This window comes from Mustela lutreola, chromosome 3, assembly GCF_030435805.1.
Source record: "Mustela lutreola isolate mMusLut2 chromosome 3, mMusLut2.pri, whole genome shotgun sequence".
NCBI lineage: Eukaryota > Metazoa > Chordata > Mammalia > Carnivora > Mustelidae > Mustela > Mustela lutreola.
The window spans coordinates 142,504,410-142,513,856 of NC_081292.1; the positions used below are offsets into that span (position 1 = coordinate 142,504,410).

General features: G+C 37.8%; 1 protein-coding gene across 12 annotated transcripts in view; it reads right to left on the reverse strand.

Moving 5' to 3' along the window:
- The window catches only part of RAPGEF4 (Rap guanine nucleotide exchange factor 4), a 301,768-nt gene that overhangs the window by 91,690 nt on the left and 200,631 nt on the right, over positions 1 to 9,447 (reverse strand). The window lies entirely within an intron of this gene.

Sequence of the window (9,447 nt, forward strand, 5' to 3'; positions counted from 1 at the left end):
CTGAGATCCTATCAGCAGAGCGCTCCTGATCATTCAGTTTGGTTCTGCCAGATTCAAATCAATTTTTGCTCAAAAACAAAAACAAAAACAAAAAACCTTTTAGTATGCCTCAGTTTATGTCTTAAAAGAGGTAATTTTGGTGAATTGCTGAAGTGACTTGAGAGTGAGACACTCTGGGAGGGGGGTGTGACTTAGGTGGGCCCCCACACTTTTGTGAGTTTTACCTCCTGGAACTCCACCAGGTTCTCTGGGTGAAGAGCCAAAAAAGACCTTCTAGGGGCTCTGGCAGGAGAAGGGAAGAGCACTGTGAAATACAGCGGAGCATTCTCCATAACAAAGGCCTAGTCTCCAGGGAGAAGATTTCACCAGAGTCTTATCTCACTTGGGGGAAGGGCATTTCTCTGACTCGAGCCCCCTCTAGTCTTCCACTCTCTCCTAAAGAGGAAAAAAAAATGTTGTGAAACAGCTGTGAAGGTCACTGGGCAAGACACATACCTACTCAATGACTGAGACTTAATGATGACTTACAGGACACTCTCCTTTCCCCCACAGGCTCCTAACATACCAGTATAAAAACAGTGGATCACAGCCAAAGGAGTTACAACATGCAGGCTCTATCTAAGGAGGGGTTTCTTAGGGAAGCCCAAATACGACAGGGACAAAAACTAGAGGAATTTGAAAACTTTGGTATCTATAGTTACAACAAACATTAAACAATGCCCAGCTTCTAGCTAGATTAACATAAAACCTCACATTGAAGACCTATTTATCTCAGTACCTATTACTCAGTATATCATATCTGGCTTTCAACCAAAAATTACAAGGCATTCTAAAGGCAAGGAAAAACAGAGTCTAAAGAGACATGGTAAGCATCAGAGCCGGACTCAAATATGACACAGGCTTTAGAATTGTCAAACAGGAATTTTAAATTTACTATGACTAATATATTAACAATGGAATTGTATTCCATTAATAATGCTAATAAAAAGGTAGACAATATGCAATACTGGATTGGGTAATGTAAACAGAGAGATAGAAACTCCAAGAAAGAAAGGTCTTCCTTCTTTCTTCCTCCATTGACCAGCACAGAGAAGCAGAGCAGAATGGGGCAGATGTGGGAGAAGGCCAACTACACCTCTCTACACACCAGTCACATTTCTTCAGAGACTAGATGTTGACAAAAGCTAGAAGTTTTAAAAATGAATCTAGTAAGTTATTTTGTAGATATTCACAAACTGATATTAAAGTTCATGTGGGAAGGCAAAAGATCCAGCTAACACAATATTGAAGAAGAGGAACAAAAGTTAGAGGACTGACACTGTCTGACTTTGTAAGACTTACTATAATGCTACAGTAATCAAGATAGTATGGTGTTAGCAAAACAACACACAGATAGCTCAGTGGAACAGAATAGTTAGCTCAGAGATGGATCCACACAAATACAGTCAAATGATCTTTGACAAAGGAGCGAAGGCAATACAATGGAGCAAAGACAGTCTTTTCAACAAAAGGTGCTGGAACAACTGGACATCCACATGCAACAAAAAGAATGTGTGTACACCCTGCACAGAAAGTAACTCAAAATGGATCACAGATCTGAATGCAACATGCAAAACACAGGAGAAAACATAGGCGACCTTGGGTATGATGATGATTTCTTGGATACACCAAAGGCAGAATAATGAGAAAAATAATTGATAAACTGGATTCATTAAAATTAAAATCTTTTGCTTTGTGAAAGACAATGTTGAGAATGAGAAGACAAGCCACAGATTGGGAGAAAAAGACAAAGCTTGCAAAAGACATAGCTGATAAAGGACTATAACCCAAGATATACAAAGAACTCTTAAAACTGAACAGTAAGAAAACAACCTGATTTAAAAACGTACTGAAGATTTCAACAGAAACCTCACCAAAGAAGATATACAGATAGCAAATAGGCGTAAGAAAAGGTGTTCCTCATCATATGTCATCAGGGAAATGGAAATGAAAACAACAATGAGCTATCACTACATACCTATTGGAATGGACAACGTCCGGAACACTGACAACACCAAATGCCATCAAGGATGTGGAGCTGCGGGAACTCTCATTCTCTGCTGGTAGGAGCGTGGAATGGTGTGGCCACTTTGAAAGACTTTGAAAGCCACTTCGAAAATTTGACATCTTCTTACAAAACTAAATGTACTCTTATCATGTGATCTAGCAGTCATGCTCCTTGACAATTACCCAAAGAAATTGAAAGCTAATGTCCACACACAAAAAAAGTAAAATAAGTAATCTGAAAAGGCCTATGATATGTTATTCCAACTATTATGGCAATCTGGAAAAGGCAAAACCATGTAGATTCTGTTAAAAATATCAGGAGTGCCTCACTTTTCCAGTGGATAGAGCATGCAATTCTTGATCTTGGGGTTGTGAGTTCAAGCCCCACATTGGGCATAGAGATTAATTTAAAAAATAAATTAATTTAAAAAGATTGGTAGTTGTCAGGGATTGCAGGGGAGGGATGATAGCCAACACAAGATTTTTGAGCAATGAAAATACTTTGTGTGATACCATAATGATAGATGTATGTCATTATATATCTGTGTATCTCTATATATCCATGGGTTTAAACCCATTAGAATGTACAAAACCGGGGTGCCTGGGTGGCTCAGTGGGTTAAAGCCTCTGCCTTTGGCTCAGGTCACTGTCTCAGGGTTCTGGAATGGAGTCCAGCATCAGGCTCTCTGCTCAGCGGGAAGCCTGTTTCCTCCTCTCTCTCTGCCTGCCTCTCTGTCTCCTTGTGATCTCTGTCTGTCAAATAAATAAATAAAAATCCTTAAAAAAAAAAAAAAAAGAATGTACAAAACCAAGAGTGAGCCATAGTCCGTGCTGTGGACTTTGGGCGATTATGATGTACCAATGCAGGTTCATCAGTTACAACAAATGTACCACTGTGGTGGGGAATGTTGATAATGGGGGAGATTATGCATGTGTAGAAGCAGAGGGTATATGGTAAATCTCTGCCTTTTCCTCAGTTTTTCTGTGAATCTTAAACTGCTCTAAAAAATAAGGTCTTAATGTAAAAAAATGGACATGGCTAATCCATAATAACTGAAATAATATTTTTAGGGACCAAAGAAATGAGAATTTATGGATTAAGACTGAGGTATTTTTATGGTTGCCAAATACCAGTGAGAAAGAGTGTGCCACTCAACAGTTAAGAGTGGTCATTGGAGAGAGGGGATTATTTCATGTGTATATCTTACTGAGTTGAGACTCCTCAATCCAACCAAATTAATATGCATATTCATGTTTTTAAAAAGTGGCTTTTAAATTATGGGAAGTGAAGTCCACAGTTTAGCCTCAGGTTGTAGTCTGTTTGGTCAGGTTTATAGATCAGAAGAGACTTCGAGTGTCTGAAGGCTGCTTGGTGAGACCAGGAAACTGGAACAAAGAAGCGCCTACAGGAAAAGGTTGCCCAGATGCTTGTTGTGTTAACTAGTCTGGGATTGCTGCTCTCTAGCAGGTGGTAGCAAATGGTTCAAGTTTCTCTCCAGCATATCTCAATGCAATGCAGCAAGATGACATGTTTTTAGAATGATTCTGTCAAGCCCTAATCTACAATAAAAATTGTTTCTAATTTCTTCTAGTGGTGGGAGAGAACCTTAATTAGCTACTAATCTTTCTTTTCACATATAGGATCTTCTCAGTGTTTGCTTTCTAGGAGGTGTGTCTACATGTCTATTAGATACTCCTAAGCCAGGTATTTGGAGGCAAAAAATGAAATGCCAACTTTTTGTAGAGGCACCCATTTTTATCAGCCGGAATCGTTCTCTTTGAGATCATACAGAAAGTGGTTCATTTTTCTCCTTATGAATTAACCGGATTAGGCCCAGATTTTCTCATAGTGCTAATACTATTACTAGTGATAATAACATAGTGATAATAATATTACTAGTAAATCTTCATTTCAGTAATAGGAGCAAAGAGATGCAAAATAAGCCAACCATAATATTTCACTGAGGTCACTGTCCATTGTGGCCTGTTTACCCCCCACAACTGTGATTTTCATGAAAATATAAACTTATGGGTTATTATACTTCCTTTTCCTCTTCTCTCTGCAAATTTAAGCCTTGTTCATCATTTGCCCTCTCTTCCATTATAAAAAACTCTGTCAATAATGTCAGAATTAAGCACTGCCTGCTCCCTATTTTGGGAATAGAATGTTGAGCAATTTTAGGAAACAAAGTGAATGTAAGATTTAGAGACATGGTTCAATTCTCAAAACTTTTATGAGATTAGTGCTTGTTAATAAAAGATCTAGAGCACTCTAGTCTTTCCCTTTATAACATCAAATTGAAATCTGGGCATGGTGTATACTGGAAGTTGACATGTATTTAACAGCTTAAAATAGAATGAATACAGGGGCATCTGGGTGGCTCAGTTGATTAAGCATCTGACTCTTGATTTCAGCTCAGATCATGATCTCAGGGTTCAGAGATCAAGCTCCGCATCAGACTCCGTGCTGGGCATGGAGACTGCCTAAGATTCTCTTGCTCTCTCTCCCTCTGCCCCTCCCCAGCCCTAAAAAAAAAATAGAATGATATCGAAACGCTCTGATCAAAACTGTACTTTCCCTGAAGACAGGAGGTCAGAATCTTGCTGGGTATAGTCCAAAAGCAGGAGAAAATTTGCATAACACATTCCAGAAAAATCTCTTGTGCTGAAGATGCTCAATTAATTGACACATACAACCCAATAAATATATATTCTGTCCCGTACTCCTCTTCCATACAAATAGTGTACACATTGATCTGACCTTGCTTTTTTTTCACTTAATGTGTCTTAAAATCTTTTCATATCAGAGCACAAAAAAGCTATGTCACCCTTTTTTTGGTGTTCCTCCATGCCCTTTTGGGTATGCTATTGCATACATAGGATAGATAATGTATTTAACAATCATTTATTGATAGATACATAGCATTGTTAACCTGAATCTACTGTATGCATAATGAAGGATAAAGCACATAAGAAATTATGAGCTATCTAAATTTATCATCCCTGTGTCCTTGAAAACCCAGAATTCTCACTGGGGAAGAAAAGAGATATATGAGGCTTCAAAACAATGGCCAAACCAATAACAATGAACACCTTGAGTTTGGAAATCAAGTCTTCCTGGGACAAATGGCTGGTTCCAGGGGCAGGACATGGTAAGATGAGGCCGGCACATCTTGCATGCTCTGCCTGTCCTATGGTATACCCCTCCCACCCCATATCTGGCACTCTCTGTCCCTCTTCCTACAGCACTACCACACTCGCATTTTATATACTTCTCTCATATGTGCCTTCTCCACTGAAATGTTAGCTCCATAAGGACAAGAACTTGGTTTTGCTCACTGTTCTATTCCCCACCTCTCGGCAGTTACTTGATAAGTACTCAATGAATGGAAGAATTCCTTCATTGATTCATTCTTTCCAGTAGATTTTATTTGTAGGTGAGTGAAAAGAAAATCCTGTGTGAGATGGGAAGGGGTAATTTATTTTCAGGTTGGGGGTTTGTGAGGAGTTGGTAAAAGGTAACTTATGTGTTCAAGTATACAAAGGAGTGTTGAGAAGAAAATGACTGGCTGTTTCCTTTGCCACTGCGGTATGAAGAAGGGGATTCAAGGACTTGAAATTGAGTAGAAACTTCCTGATGGAGAGGACTATTAAGTTATGCTTCTCTCCCCCTGCCTTTAGTTTTTTCAATGGGCTGGGTTTTGTGCTTCTCAAATTTTAATATCTGTATGAATCACATGGGGGGTCTCATTAAAATGCAGACTTTAATTCCATTGGTCTGGGGTGTGATCTGAAATTTTCCATTTCTGTCAAATGATGTTGATGCTACTGGGCTGCGAACCACACTTACAGCATCCGAGAATTAGATGACTACGAGTAGCACCCTTTGAATCCACAATGTCATAATCCCTTATAAAATGCTATGAGTGCTTCCTCGAGATTGGGTCAAGTTGATGTAATCATAAGGCCATCACCCTAATAACATTTATATTACCCAAATAAATTAGTATGTTTTCTAGTTAAAGGGAATAATTTCTAAACCACTTTTATTTATTTTGTCTTTATATATTCAAGGACCTTCCAAGAAAATTAAGTGCTTATAATTTATTAAAGAAAATATATCTGGTCTTCAGGGGTATTTGAATAATATGCTTAACATTCACAAATAATACACTTTAAAGTTTCTAAATGACAAATAACTCATCTCAACCAAATTCATTACATAAACACTTAATAAGGTTTCCAAGTATGGATATAACCTTATATTATCTGCCTCAGGGAATAAGGTGAAAAGTAATCGCATTCAATATTTATGAAATTAGTATTTGAAAATGAAGGAGTATTTACAATATGAATCTAAATATCAATGGCATAAAGTAGGTTCAGAATTTGCTGTGTAGCTTAGTCTCTGTCCTTATGCTAAATGGTTGAGGCAGAAAAGGAATTTATTAAGGGATAGTAAAAAATTCAGGGACGCCTGGGTGGCTCAGTTGGTTGGACAACTGCCTTCGGCTCAGGTCATGATCCCGGAGTCCCGGGATCGAGTCCCGCATCAGGCTCCCAGCTCCACGGGGAGTCTGCTTCTCCCTCTGACCTTCTCCTCGCTCATGCTCTCTCTCACTGTCTCTCTCTCTCAAATAAATAAATAAAATCTTTAAGGAAAAAAAAAATTCAGAGAATCTCTGGAAGACCTGAGAGACAAGCTGAGAGGTGACCCTACCAGGAACCAGCCCCAAACCACAGTGCACATTCCCTTGGCCCACCCTCATGGCCTCCGCCCTGGGGCATCACTGAAACTTACCAAGCGTACACAGTGGATCCCAGAAACTCTGCCACTCACCCTAAGACCCAGACTTCCCCCTGCTACCTTCAACAAAAGAAAAGGATTCTGCAAAGACTGGCAGAGTTTGGGTCACACACTTGAGCTTCAGTTTGTGGTGTGAAATTTCTAAAACCTGAACGTTAATAAATTCTAAAGTTTGCATCCTCTTCTCAAAAAAAAAAAACAACAACAAAAAACCCAAAACTAAAAAAAGAAACAAAACAAAAGAAAACAAAAAACAGGAAAAATGGCTACTAACTTGGGTTGTTAAAACCTGAATGCAGAGAAGAGATTTATACATATAAGCATGTATATTATATAATATATACACAAAATTACATCTATCTTACATATCCTGAAAAAAAAGGGCAAAATTCCCATCTCGTAAAAATCTGCAACTATTTTCAAACAATATTCTTACAAACCCATTTAGTATAAATTAATCCTTAAAATAATGTAACATAATAACACAATTATAATAACATATAATGTAACAAAATACCACATTATATATTTCCATTTTGAATAAAAACACGTAAATATCAATTTATTCCATAGTTATTTGAGAATGTCCTCCATACTGTGCATTACAATCCAAAGGGAATTAGTCTTGTAAAATTATGCTAAGTTTGGTTATAAAGCTAGGTTTGGATTATAAAATGTTTTAAAAAATGAGACTGGCCCAATTAGAGACACCCTCTGATACAATCTAAGAAGCTACAGAAACCACTTGAAAAAAGAAAAATGAGCCCACGACAGGTGATTTATCTCATTCTTTGTGCTTTGAAGATGTATAATCAATGTGTTAGATGAAGAAAATTCAATGACCATCTGGGGGATTCAGCCTCAGGTCAAAGTGTTCCTGAATGTCTTGACTTTGAGGGACTCTATGGAGTACCTTTCCTGCAGACCTCAGCTGTGTCCTGAGTTGACCTTTGCGCTGCTCTGCGCGTCCTGAATCCCCATTACCGCAAACATCCAACTGCTAGTGCCAAGTGATGAGCATATCTGTTTCTCCAAGTACAACATGAGCTCCTTAACATAAAAAATTGTGTCCTTGTTATCTCGGAGTCCCTGTGGTGCTTTGTTCATAGAGATTATTCATTAAATATTTATTTGATTACTACGTGGAGAAACCTCTGTGGAGCTTTCACCTGGTAGCATTATGAAAAGAATGGAAGGAATTTTTCTTCTTTTCATTTTTCAAATTCCAGGTTTGCTCTCCAGGGTTAGACACAGAAAGACTAATAACATTATTGGCTGTTGGCGATCAACTTAGGGACCATTTTCCTTTTGCTTCTTCCTTCCTGGGAATAACATTTGTCTTCAGTTCAAAATCTAAAGTCAGGTGTTTGAGGCTGGAAGGGAGAAGCATTCAAGTTGACCTTTGTATTTCCTTTATATCAAGGAAGGTCTGCAAAGCAGTTTGTCCTAGAAATAAGAATATAGCCATTGGTTTCTGTAGTAAAACGAATAAATATTAATGTGGAACAAATTAATCAATTAAGGCAAAAAATTCCAACAGGAAAACACAAATACATTTCCCTGGCTTTTAAATGCATGCTTTGCAAAATGCCCCAAGCCATTATTTTAATAGCATAGTAACTAACTCCCAGTTGGGAAAGGTAAAATAATTACCATGAAAAAAAAAAAGAGTTCTTTGTCCTACACTTAGAATTGAAAATCATGCACTAAATTGACTTTTAAACAGCCTTCTGCATGTAGGTGTATTTGTCAGTATCGATTAGAAATTTTAAAAGATTTCTTTTTCTGTCTCAAGCAATCCAGTAGGCTAATGCTATAATAAACACTATTTTAGTACCCATACAGGCCAGGAACATAAAATGATTTTGATAACCTTTAAGGGCTCAGGAACCTGACAGCAGCAGTACCTCTGATTTATATTACGCGAAATTCCCGGAATAGCAAAAACCTATTAATGTTTTCAAGAAACCTTTTGAGCCTTTACAAAACTCATCAAAACAAAAACCATCCAAGTCCTAAAAAGCCTATCCTGTAAAATATGAAAACGAGCCAGGGAAGCACACATACTACTTTAAGATACCAGTTCATTTCATAGCTGGCTTATAAACCAGGTTCTCCTCAACACAGTCTTCTTCCTTTTTCTCTTTTAATCATCACATTGCACGAGTACAGATGACAATGTCAATGAGATCCACAAACTGTGTATCTTCAAAGGCCAAAGAAATGAGCAGTATAATATACGAAACTTTTAACATTTCATTACACTCATATTTTTCTTCCTTTCCCTTTCTGTATTTTTCTAATTTTTTGGAGAGTACGTAAGAACAAGAAACCCAAATTTTAAAGCCTTACTATGACTGGAGAAGTAATAAGCTTATGGAGACTTAATCACACTTTAGAAACCTGCCATTACTACCTCAGGGTCGGCAGCTTTTTATTCAAAGTAATTTGAAAGGCTTTTAGAAATACTTGAAACATCTGCAACCGCAATGAGTAGGAATCAAATGTTATTGTGTTCTTTTATTGACTAGAAACTTAAACTGGGGACATAATTTTGGGGGGGAAGGGGAATAAGATGAAGATTCCAGCTCCCC